The sequence below is a fragment of the Triticum urartu genome, chromosome 3A (assembly GCF_056163025.1).
Source record: "Triticum urartu cultivar PI428250 chromosome 3A, HENAU_Tu73, whole genome shotgun sequence".
Taxonomy (NCBI): Eukaryota; Viridiplantae; Streptophyta; class Magnoliopsida; order Poales; family Poaceae; genus Triticum; species Triticum urartu.
Window position 1 is genome coordinate 400,450,141 of NC_141875.1, and position 14,392 is coordinate 400,464,532.

Here is a 14,392-nt window from a genome sequence, read left to right on the forward strand (position 1 = left end):
TAAGTGAAGCACTAGAGCAAAAACTATATAGCTCAAAAGATATAAGTGAAGCACATAGAGTATTCTAATAAATTCCAATTCATGTGTGTCTCTCTCAAGAGCTGTGTACAGCAAGGATGATTGTGGTAAACTAAAAAGCAAAGACTCAAATCATACAAGACGCTCCAAGCAAAACACATATCATGTGGCGAATAAAAATATAGCTCCAAGTAAAGTTACCGATGAACGAAGACAAAAGAGGGAGGTACCTTCTGGGGCATCCCCAAGCTTAGGCTTTTTGGTGTCCTTGTATTTTACCATGGGGTGCCATGGGCATCCCCAAGATTAGGCTCTTGCCACTCCTTGTTCCATAATCCATCAAATCTTTACCCAAAACTTGAAAACTTCACAACACAAAACTTAACAGAAAAATCTCGTGAGCTCCGTTAGCGAAAGAAAAGAAAACACCACTTTAAGGTACTGTAATGAACTCATTCTTTATTTATATTGGTCTTAAACCTACTGTATTCCAACTTCTCTATGGTTTATAAACTCTTTTACTAGCCATTGGTTCATCAAAATAAGCAAACAACACACGAAAAACAGAATCTGTCAAAAACAGAACAGTCTGTAGTAATCTGTAACTAACGCAAACTTCTGGAACCCCAAAAATTCTAAAATAAATTTATGTAAGTGATTAATTTATCTATTAATCATATTCGAAAATAATTAACTAAATAGCACTCTTCAATAAAAAAATGGCAGCAATTCTCGTGAGCGCTAAAGTTTCTGTTTTTTACAGCAAGATCAAAAAGACTTTCCCCAAGTCTTCCCAACGGTTCTACTTGTCACAAACACTAATTAAATACAAAAAAACACAACCAAAACAGAGGATAGATAAATTATTTATTACTAAACAGGATCAAAAAATCAAGGAATAAAAATAAAATTGGGTTGCCTCCCAACAAGTGCTATCGTTTAACGCCCCTAGCTAGGCTTAAAAGCAAAGATAGATCTAGGTATTGCCATCTTTGGTAGGCAATCCATAAGTGGCTCTCATAATAGATTGATATGGTAATTTAATATTCTTTCTAGTGAAGTGTTCCATGCCTTTCCTTAACGGAAATTGGAATTTAATATTCCCTTCCTTCATATCAATAATTGCACCAATCGTTCTAAGGAAAGGTCTACCAAGAATAATAGGACATGAAGGATTGCAATCTATATCAAGAACAATGAAATCTACGGGCACATAATTCCTATTTTCAACAATAATAACATCATTAATCTTTCCCATAGTTTTCTTAATAGTGGAATCCGCAAGGTGCAAGTTTAAGGAACAATCATCAAATTCACGGAAACCTAGCAAATCACACAAAGTTTTAGGGATCGTGGAAACACTAGCACCCAAATCACAGAAAGCATAGCATTCATGATCTTTAATTTTTATTTTAATAGTAGGTTCCCACTCATCATAAAGTTTTCTAGGGATAGAAACTTCCAACTCAAGTTTTTCTTCATAATATTGCACCAAAGCATCAACGATATGTTTAGTAAAAGCTTTATTTTGACTATAAGCATGAGGAGAATTTAGCACGGATTGCAACAAGGAAATATAATCTATCAAAGAGCAATTATCATAATTAAATTCCTTGAAATCCAAGATAGTGGGTTCGTTGCTATCTAAAGTTTTGACCTCTTCAATCCCACTTTTAACAATTTTTGCATCAAGATCTAAAAACTCCGAATTTTTGGGACGCCTTATAACTAAAGTTGACTCATCTCCAGTCCCATCATTATCAAGATTCATATTTCAAAACAAAGATTTAATAGGGGACACATCAATCACTTTTAGATCTTCATCCTTATTATCATGAAAACTAGAAGAACACGCTTTCACAAAGCAATCTTTCTTAGCACGCATCCTAGCGGTTCTTTCTTTGCACTCATCAATGGAAATTCTCATGGCTTTGAGAGACTCATTGATATCATGATTAGGTGGAATAGATCTAAGTTTCAAAGAATCAACATCAAGAGAAATTCTATCCACGTTCCTAGCCAACTCATCAATCTTAAACAATTTTTCTTCAATCAAAGCATTGAAACTCTTTTGCAAACTAATAAATTCTTTAATACTAGATTCAAAATCAGAGGGCATCTTATTATAATTTCCATAATAATTGTTGTAGTAATTACCATAATTATTGGAGGAATTACTAGGAAACGGCCTAGGATTAAAATTACCTCTATACACATTGTTACCAAAATTGTTCCTACCAACAAAGTTCACATCCATAGATTCATTATTATTCTCAATCAAAGTAGACGAAGGCATATCATTGGGATTAGTAGGAGCACTCTTATTAGCAAACAATTTCATAAGTTCATCCATCTTTCCACTCAAAACATTAATCTCTTCAATTGCATGCACCTTTTACTAGTAGATCTTTCAGTGTGCCATTGAGAATAATTAACCATAATATTATCTAGGAGTTTGGTAGCTTCTCCTAAAGTTATTTCCATAAAAGTTCCTCCCACAGCCGAATCTAAAAGATTTCTAGAAGCAAAGTTCAATCCGGCATAATTTTTTTGTATAATCATCCAAAGATTCAAACCATGTGTAGGGCAATTACGTATCATTAATTTCATCCTCTCCCAAGCTTGTGCAACATGTTCATGATCAAGTTGCTTAAAATTCATAATATCGTTTCTAAGAGAGATGATCTTAGTGGGAGGAAAATACTTAGAGATAAAAGCATCTTTGCACTTATTCCATGAATCAATACTATTTTTAGGCAAAGACGAAAACCAAGCTTTAGCACGATCTCTAAGCGAAAACAGAAATAGCTTATGTTTAACAATATCATTATGCACATCTTTATTCTTTTGCTTATCACAAAAATCAACAAAGTTGTTTAGATGGGTAGCGGCATCTTCACTAGGAAGGCCAGAAAACGGATATTTCATGACAAGATTCAGCAAGGCAGTATTAATCTCGCAAGATTCAGCATCGGTAAGAGGAGCAATCAGAATGCTAATAAAATCATTATTGCTGGTATTGGAAAAGTCACACAATTTAGTCATCGTGACAAGCAAGCAATCCAACACACAAGCAAACAAGAAACGGGCAAAAGAGGCACATAGAAAAATAGAAGGGGAATAGAAAAAAGAGGGCGAATAAAACGACAAGGGTGAAGTGGGGGAGAGGAAAACGAGAGGCAAATGGCAAATAATGTAATGCGAAGGATAAGAGTTGTGATGGGTACTTGGTATGTCTTGACTTGGCGTAGATCTCCCCGGAAACGGCGCCAGAAATCCTTCTTGCTACCTCTTGAGCACTGCGTTGGTTTTCCCTTGAAGAGGAAAGGGTGATGCGGAAAAGCAGCGTAAGTATTTCCCTCTGTTTTTGAGAACCAAGGTATCAATCCAGTAGGAGACCACGCGCGAGTCACTCGTACCTACACACACAAATAAGAACCTCACAACCAACGCAATAAAGGGGTTGTCAATCCCTTCACGAGCACTTGCAAGAGTGAGATCTGATAGAGATGATAATAATAAGATAAATATTTTTGGTATTTTTATGATATAGATTGAAAGTAAAGATTGCAAAATAAAGTAGATGGAAACTTATATGATGGAGAATAGACCCGGGGGCCATAGGTTTCACTAGTGGCTTCTCTCAAGATAGCATAAGTATTACGGTGGGTGAACAAATTACTGTCGAGCAATTGATAGAAAAGCAAATAATTATGAGAATATCTAGGCATGATCATGTATATAGGCATCACGTCCGAGACAAATAGACCGAAATGATTCTGCATCTACTACTATTACTCCACACATCGACCGCTGTCCAGCATGCATCTAGAGTATTAAGTTCATAAGAATAGAGTAACGCCTTAAGCAAGATGACATGATGTAGAGGGATAAACTCATGAAATATGATGTAAACCCCATCTTGTTATCCTCGATGGCAACAATACAGTACGTGTCGGTTCCCTTTCTGTCACTGGGATCGAGCACCACAAGATTGAACCCAAAGCTAAGCACTTCTCCCATTGCAAGAAAGATCAATCTAGTAGGCCAAACCAAACTGATAATTCAAAGAGACTTGAAAAGATAAACCAATCATACATAAAAGAATCCAGAGGAGATTCAAATATTGTTCATAGATAAACTTGATCATAAACCCACAGTTCATCGGATCTCGACAAACACACCGCAAAAGAAGATTGCATCGAATAGATCTCCAAGAGAGTCAAGGAGAACTTTGTATTGAGATCCAAAGTGAGAGAAGAAGCCATCTAGCTACTAGCTATGGACCCGAAGGTCTGAAGTAAACTACTCACACATCATCGGAGAGGCCATGGAGTTGATGTAGAGGCCCTCTGTGATCAATGCCCCCTCCGGCGGAGCTCCGAAAAAGGCCCCAATATGGGATCTCTTTGGTACAGAAGGTTGCGGCGGTGGAAATAGGGTTTCGTGGTGCTCCTGGATGTTTGTGGGGTATATGTATATAGATAGGAGGAAGAAGTACGTCGGTGGAGCAACGAGGGGCCCACGAGGGTGGAGGGCGCGCAGGGGGGTGGACGCGCCCCCTGCCTCTTGGCCTCCTCGATTGCTTCTTGACGTCCACTCCAAGTCTCCTGGATCACGTTTGTTCCAAAAATAACGCTCCCGAAGGTTTCATTCCGTTTGGACTCCATTTGATATTCCATTTCGGCAAAACTCTAAAATGGGCAAAAAAACAGCAATTTGGGCCGGGCCTCCGGTTAATAGGTTAGTCCCGTATAAAAGTGTAAAAATAAGCCCATTAACATCCAAAATATATAATATAATAGCATGGAGTAATAAAAAATTATAGATACGTTGGAGACGTATCAAGTACCGGGGGGTTACCGGAACCCCCTGGGGAGTATATGGGCCCTAATGGGCTTTAGTGGAGAGAGAGGCAAACAGGGTAGGCCGCGCGCCCCTCCTCCTCTGGTCCGAATTGGACTAGGAAGGGGGGGCCCTTTCCTTCCTACCTCTCTCCCCCTTCCTTCTCTCCTAGTCCAACTAGGGAAGGGGGGGGGAATCCTACTCCCGGAGGGAGTAGGACTCCTCCAGGGTGCGCCATAGAGGGCCGGACCTCCCCCTCCTCCACTCCTTTATATAAGGTGCAGGGGGGCACCCCATATACACACAAGTTGATCATTGATCTCTTAGCCATGTGCGGTGCCCCCTCCACCATAATCCACCTCGATCATATCTGAGCGGTGCTTAGGCGAAGCCCTGCTCCGGTAGCATCATCATAACGGTCATCACGCCGTCGTGCTGACGAAGTTCTCCCTCGACACTCTGCTGGATCGTGAGTTCGTGGGATGTCACCGAGCCGAACGCGTGCCGATCACGGAGGTGTCGTACTTTCGGTACTAGGATCGGTCGATCGTGAAGACGTACGACTACATCAACCGCATTGTCATTACGCTTCCGCTTATGGTCTACGAGGGTACGTAGACAACACTCTCCTCTCTCGTTGCTATGCATCACCATGATCTTGCATGTGCGTAGGATTTTTTTTGAAATTACTGCGTTCCCCAACACGTCAATTTTTTTTGAAATCATCGGTCTAGATTGGTTTTCGGTGGCTACAAAGGCTTGCGGTGGTGGAACTCCCGATCTAGGTTATTTTCTGGAGGTTTCTGTATTTATAGGAATTTTTGGCATCGGGAACAAGTCAGGGAGGTGCCCGAGCCATCCACGAGATAGGGTGGCGCACTCGGGGGGCGGCGAGGGGGGTAGGGCGCGCCCCCACCCTCGTGGACGGCCCGGGACTCTTCTGGCCCAACTCTTTTACTCCGAGGGCTTCTTTTGGTCCATAAAAAATCATCCAAAATTGGCACGTCAATTGGACTCCGTTTGGTATTCCTTTTCTGTAAAACTCAAAAATAAGGAAAAAACAGAAACTAGCACTGGGCTCTAGGTTAATAGGTTAGTCCCAAAAATCATATAAAATAGCATATAAATGCATATAAAACATCCAAGGTTGATAATATAATAGCATGGAACAACAAAAAATTATAGATACGTTGGAGACGTATCAAGTATCCCCAAGCTTAATTCTTGCTCGTCCTCGAGTAGGTAAATGATAAAAACAGAAATTTTGATGTGGAATGCTACCTAACATATTCATCAATGTAATCTTCTCTATTGTGGCAAGAATATTCAGATCCATAAGATTCAAGACAAAAGTCTAATATGGACATAAAAACAATAATACTTCAAGCATACTAACCAAGCAATTATGTCTTCTCAAAATAACATAGCCAAAGAAAGCTCATCCCTACAAAATCATATAGTTTGGCCATGCTTCATTTTTGTCACACAAAATGTTCCCATCATGCACAACCCCTATGATAAGCCAATCAATTGTTTCATACTTAGCCTTTTCAAACTCTTTCAACTTTCACGCAATATATGAGCGTGAGCCATGGACATAGCACTATCGGTGGAATAGAATATGATGATGGAGGTTGTGTGAGAAGACAAAAAGGAGGAAGTCTCACATTGACACGGCTAATGAACGGGCTATGGAGATGCCCATCAATTGATGTCAATGCAAGGAGTAGGGATTGCCATGCAACGGATGCACTAGAGCTATAAATATATGAAAGCACATATAAAGAAACTAACTGGGTGTGCATCCAACTTGCTTGCTCATGAAGACCTAGGGCATTTTGAGGAAGCCCATTGTTGGAATATACAAGCCAAGTTCTATAATGAAAGTTCCCACTATTATATGAAAGTGACAACATAGGAGACTCTCTATCATGAAGATCATGGTGCTACTTTGAAGCACAAGTGTGGTAAAAGGATAGTAGCATTGCCCCTTCTCTCTTTTTCTCTCATTTTTTTTGTTTTTTGGCCTTCTCTTTTTTTCCTCACACGGGACAATGCTCTAATAATGATGATCATCACACTTCTATTTGTTTACAACTCAAAAATTACAACTCGATACTAGAACAAAATATGACTCTATATGAATGCCTCCGGCGGTGTGCCGAGATGTGCAATGATTCAAGAGTGACATGTATAAAAATTATTATCGGTGGCTTTGCCAAAAATACGATTTCAACTACATGATCATGCAAGGCAATATGACAATGACGAAGTGTGTCATAGTAAATGGAACGGTGGAAGTTGCATGGCAATGTATCTCGGAATGGCTATGGAAATGCCATAATAGGTAGGTATGATGGCTGTTTTGAGGAAGATATAAGGAGGCTTATGTGTGATAGAGCGTATCATATCACAGGGTTTGGATGCACCGACGAAGTTTGCACCGACTCTCAAGCTGAGAAAGGGCAATGCATGGTACCAAAGAGGCTAGCAATGATGGAAGGGTGAGAGTGCGTATAATCCATGGACTCAACATTAGTCATAAAGAACCCACATACTTATTGCAAAAATCTACATGTCATCAAAACCAAGCAGTACGCGCATGCTCCTAGGGGGATAGATTGGTAGGAAAAGACCATCGCTCGTCCCCGACCGCCACTCTTAAGGAAGGCAATCAAAGAACACCTCATGCTTCAAATTTGTCACACAACGGTTACCGTACGTGCATGCTACGGGACTTGCAAACCTTAACACAAGTATTTCTCAAATTCAAAACTACTCAACTAGCATGACTCTAATATCACCATATTTATATCTCAAAACAATTATAAAGCATCAAACTTCTCATAGTATTCAATGCACTTTATATGAAAGTTTTTATTATATCCCTATTGGATGCCCATCATATTAGGACTAAATTCATAACCAAAGAAAATTACCATGATGTTCTAAAAGCATCTCAAAATAATATAAGTGAAGCATGAGAGTTCATCTATTTCTTCAAAATAAAACCACCGCCGTCCTCTAAAAAGATATAAGTGAAGCACTAGAGCAAACAACAAACTACTCCGAAAGATATAAGTGAAGATCAATAAGTAGTTGAATAATTATGCAACTATGTGAAGAATCTCTAACATTTAAGAATTTCAGATCTTGGTATTTTATTCCAACAGCAAGAAAAACAAAAGAAAATAAAATGACGCTCCAAGCAAAACACATATCATGTGGTGAATAAAAATATAGCTCCAACTAAAGTTACCGATGAAGGAAGACGAAAGAGGGGATGCCTTCCAGGGCATCCCCAAGCTTAGGCTTTTGGTTGTCCTTGAATTTTACCTTGGGATGCCTTGGTCATCCCCAAGCTTAGGCTCTTGCCACTCCTTATTCCATAGTCCATCGAATCTTTACCCAAAATTTGAAAACTTCACAACACAAAACTCAACAGAAAACTCGTAAGCTCCGTTAGTATAAGAAAATAAAATCACCACTTTTGGTACAGTTGTGAACTCATTCTTTATTTATACTGGTGTAATATCTACTGTATTCAAACTTCTCTATGGTTCATACCCTCCGATACTACTCATAGATTCATCAAAATAAGCAAACAACACAATGAAAACAGAATCTGTCAAAAACAGAACAGTCTGTAGCAATTTGTAGGTTTAGAATACTTCTGTAACTCCAAAAATTCTGAAAAATTAGTAATACCAGGAAATTTTTTATATTGATCAACTGTAGTTGGAATTGGTATATCACTCTCTGGTAAAAAATTAAAATTATTTTCGTGAGCGCATACTTTCTGTTTTTACCAGCAAGATCAAACAACAATCACCCAAGAAGATCCTAAAGGCTTTACTTGGCACTTTATTGAAACAAAAGCTATAAAACATGATTAATACAATATCTTAATCATGTGAACACACAAAAACAGTAGGGGTAAATATTGGGTTGTCTCCCAACAAGCGCTTTCTTTAATGCCTTTTAGCTAGGCATGATGATTTCAATGATGCTCGCATAAAAGATACGAACTGAAACATAAAGAGAGAATCATGAAGCATATTACTAACACATTTAAGTCTAACCCACTTCCTATGCATAGGGATTTTGTGAGCAAACAACTTGTGGGAACAATAATCAACTAGCATACGAAGGCAAAACAAGCATAACTTTAAAACTTTAAGCACATAGAGAGGAAACTTGATATTATTGCAATTCCTACAAGCATATATTCCTCCCTCATAATTTTTTAGTAGCATCATGAATGAATTCAACAATATAACCATCACATAAAGCATTATTTTCATGATCTACAAGCATATATTTTTATTAGTCTCCACATAAGCAAATTTCTTCTCATGAATAGTAGTGGGAGCAAACTCAACAAAATAACTATCATGTGAGGCATTATCCAATTGAAAACTAAAATCATGATGACAAGTTTCATGGTTATCATTATTCTTAATAGCATACAAGTCATCACAATATTCATCATAGATAGCAACTTTGTTCTCATAATCAATTGGAACCTCTTCCAAAATAGTGGAATCATTACTAAATAAAGTCATGACCTCTCCAAATCCACTTTTATAATTAGCACAATAAGATTCAACATCCTCCAGAATAGTGGGGTCATCACTTCCTAAATTTGGCACTCTTCCAAACCCACTTTCATCAATATAATCATCATAAATAAGAGGCATGCTATCATCATAATAAATTTGCTCATCAAAACTTGGGAGACAAAAAATATCATCTTCATCAAACATAGCTTCCCCAAGCTTGCGGCTTTGCATATCATTAGCATCATGGTTATTCAAAGAATTCATACTAACAACATTGCAATCATGCTCATCATCCAAAGATTTAGTGCCAAATATTTTAATGCATTCTTCTTCAAACATTGTCACAATTATCGGAATCCTTATTTTCATGACAGATATTAAAAAGATGAAGCATATGAGGCAACCTTAATTCCATTTTTTGTAGTTTTCTTTTATAAACTAAACTAGTGATAAAACAAGAAACAAAAAGATTCGATTGCAAGATCTAAAGATATACCTTCAAGCGCCAGGATGATGAAGATGGCCACCGGAGAGGGATTGCCGCCTTCGACAGGGTCCCGGAACGGGTCTAGATTGGTTTTCGGTGGCTACAGAGGCTTGCAGCGGCAGAACTCCCGATCTAGGTTATTTTCTTGAGGTTTCTGTATTTATAGGAATTTTTGGCGTCGAGAACAAGTCAGGGAGGTGCTCGAGTCGTCCACGAGATAGGACGGCACGCTAAGGGGGGGGGGGGTAGGGCGCGCCCCCACCCACGTGGACGGCCCAGGACTCTTCTGGCCCAACTCTTTTACTCCAGGGGCTTCTTTTGGTCCATAAAAAATCATCAAAAATTGGCACGTCAATTGGACTCCGTTTGGTATTCCTTTTCTGTAAAACTCAAAAACAAGGAAAAACAGAAACTGGCACTGGGCTCTAGGTTAATAGGTTAGTCCCAAAAATCATATAAAATAGCATATAAATGCATATAAAACATCCAAGGTTGATAATATAATAGCATGGAACAATAAAAAATTATAGATACGTTGGAGACGTATCAGACACCTAGATCGGATATGAACTCCTTCATCCAAACTCCTTCATTTGCTGCTTCCGAAGTAGCTATGTACTCCGATTCACACGTAGATCCCGCCACGACGCTCTTATTGGAACTGCACCAACTTATAGCTCCTCCATTCAATATAAGTACGTATCCGGTTTGTGACTTAGAGTCATCCGGATCAGTGTCAAAGCTTGCATCGACGTAACCATTTACGACGAGCTCTTTTTCACCTCCATAAACGAGAAACATATCCTTAGTCCTTTTCAGGTATTTTAGGATGTTCTTGACCGCTGTCCAGTGACCTGGATTACTTTGGTACCTCCCTGCTAAACTAATAGGAAGGCACACATCAAGTCTGGTACACATCATTGCATACATGATAGAACCTATGGCTGAAGCATAGGGAATGACTTTCATTTTATCTCTATCTTCTGTAGTGGTCGGGCATTGAGTCTGACTCAACTTCACACCTTGTAACACAAGCAAGAACACTTTCTTTGCTCGATCCATTTTGAACTTCTTCAAAACTTTATCAAGGTATGTGCTTTGTGAAAGTCCAATTAAGCGTCTTGATCTATCTCTATAGATCTTGATGCCTAATATAGTTGCATGATCTCATAGTCATAGGAACATGTATAACTTATGGAGAAAGCAATAGCAACAAACTAAATGATCATCGTGCTAAGCTAACAGAATGGGTCAAGTAAATCACATCATTCTCTAATGATGTGATCCCGTTAATCAAATGAAAACTCATGTCTATGGCTAGGAAACTTAACCATCTTTGATTCAACGAGCTAGTCAAGTAGAGGCATACTAGTGACACTCTGTTTGTCTATGTATTCACACATGTACTAACTTTCTGGTTAATATAATTCTATCATGAATAATAAACATTTATCATGATATAAGGAAATATAAATAAAAACTTTATTATTGCCTCTAGGGCATATTTCCTTCAGTCTCCCACCTGCACTAGAGTCAATAATCTAGATTACACAGTAATGATTCTAACACCCATGGATTCTTGGTGCTGATCTTGTTTTGCTTGTGAGAGAGGCTTAGTCAACAGGTCTGCAACATTCTGATCCGTATGTATATTGAAAATCTCTATGTCTCCCTCCTTGACTTGATCACGGATGGAATTGAAGTGTCTCTTAATGTGCTTAGTTCTCTTGTGAAATCTGGATTCCTTTGCCAAGGCAATTGCACCAGTATTGTCACAAAAGATTTTCATTGGACCCGATGCACTAGGTATGACACCTAGATCGGATATGAACTCCTTCATCCAGACTCCTTCATTTGCTGCTTCCGAAGTGGCTATGTATTTCGCTTCACATGTAGATCCCGCCACCATGCTCTGCTTGGAACTGCACCAACTGACAGCTCCACCATTTAATAAAAAACACGTATCCGGTTTGTGACTTAGAGTCATCCGGATCAGTGTCAAAGCTTGCATCGACGTAACCGTTTACAACGAGCTCTTTGTCACCTCCATGTACGAGAAACATATCCTTAGTCCTTTTCCGGTATTTCAGGATGTTCTTGACCGCTGTCGAGCGATCCACTCCTTGATTACATTGGTACCTCCCTGCTAGACTGATAGCAAGGCGCACATCAGGTCTGGTACACAACATTGCATACATGATAGAGCCTATGGCTGAAGCATAGTGAACACCTTTCATTTTCTCTCTATCTTCTGCAGTGGTCGGGCATTGAGTCTTACTCAACTTCACACCTTGTAACACATGCAAGAACCCTTTCTTTGCTTGATCCATTTTGAACTTCTTCAAAACTTTATCAAGGTATGTGCTTTGTGAAAGTCCAATTAAGCGCCTTGATCTATTTCTATAGATCTTGATGCCTAATATATAAGCAGCTTCACCGAGGTCTTTCATTGAAAAATTCTTATTCAAGTATCCTTTTATGCTATTCAGAAATCCAGTATCATTTCCGATCAACAATATGTCATCTACATATAATATCAGAAATGCTACAGAGCTCCCACTCACTTTCTTGTAAATACAGGCTTCTCCAAAAGTCTGTATGAAACCATATGCTTTGATCACACTATCAAAGCGTATATTCCAACTCTGAGATGCTTGCACCAGTCCATAAATGGATCGCTGGAGCTTGCACACTTTGTTAGCACCTTTTGGATCGACAAAACCTTCTAGTTGCATCATATACAACTCTTCTTTAAGATATCCATTAAGGAATGCAGTTTTGACATCCATTTGCCAAATTTCATAATCATAAAATGCGGCAATTGCTAACATGATTTGGACGGACTTAAGCATCGCTACGGGTGAGAAGGTCTCATCGTAGTCAAACTCCTTGAACTTGTCGAAAACCTTTTGCAACAAGTCGAGCATTGTAGACAGTAACATTACTGTCAGCGTCAGTCTTCTTCTTCAAGATCCATTTATTCTCTATGGCTTGCCGATCATCGGGCAAATCAACCAAAGTCCACACTTTGCTTTCATACATGGATCCCATCTCATATTTCATGGCCTCAAGCCATTTCACGAAATCTGGGCTCATCATCGCTTCCTCATAGTTCGTAGGTTCATCATGGTCAAGTAACATGACCTCCAGAACAGGATTACCGTACCACTTTGGTGCGGATCTTACTCTAGTTGACCTACGGGGTTCGGTAGTAACTTGATCAGAAGTTTGATGATCGTTATCATTAGCTTCCTCACTAATTGGTGTAGGAATCACTGGAACTGATTTCTATGTTGAACTACTTTCCAATAAGGGAGCAGGTACAATTACCTCATCAAGTTCTACTTTCCTCCTACTCACTTCTTTCGAGAGAAACTCTTTTTCTAGAAAGGATCCATTCTTAGCAACGAATATCTTGCCTTCGGAGCTGTGATAGAAGGTGTACCCAACAATCTCCTTTGGGTATCCTATGAAGACACATTTCTCCGATTTGGGTTCGAGCTTATCAGGTTGAAGTTTTTTCACATAAGCATCGCAGCCCCAAACTTTAAGAAACGACAACTTGGGTTTCTTGCCAAACCACAGTTCATATGGTGTCGTCTCAATGGATTTAGATGGTGCCCTATTTAACATGAATGCAACCGTCTCTAAAGCATAACCCCAAAATGATAGCGGTAAATCAGTAAGAGACATCATAGATCACACCATATCTAATAAAGTGCGGTTACGACGTCCGGACACACCATTACGCTGTGGTCTTCTGGGTGGCGTGGGTTGCGAAACTATTCCACATTGTTTCAAATGAAGACCAAACTCGTAACTCAAATATTTACCTCCACGATCAGATTGTAGAAATTTTATTTTCTTGTTATGATGATTTTCCACTTCACTCTGAAATTCTTTGAACTTTTCAAATGTTTTAGACTTATGTTTCATCAAGTAGATATACCCATATCTACTCAAATTATCTATGAAGGTTAGAAAATAATGATACCCGCCACGAGCATCAACACTCATCGGACTACGTAAATCAGTATGTATTATTTCCAATAAGTCTGTTGCACGTTCCATTGTTCCGTAGAACGGAGTCTTAGTCATCTTGCCCATGAGGCATGGTTCGCAAGCATCAAGTGATTCATAATCAAGTGATTCCAAAAGCCCATCAGCATGGAGTTTCTTCACGCGCTTTACACCAATATGACCCAACCGGTAGTGCCACAAATAAGTTGCACTATCATTATGAAACTTATACCTTTTGGCTTCAATACTATGAATATGTGTATCACTACTATCGAGATTCAATAAAAATAGACCACTCATCAAGGGTGCATGACCATAAAAGATATTACTCATATAAATAGAACAACCATTATTCTTTGATTTAAATGAATAACCGTCTCGCATCAAACAAGATCTAGATATAATGTTCATGCTTAATGCTCGCACCAAATAACAATTATTCAGTCTAAAAATAATCCCG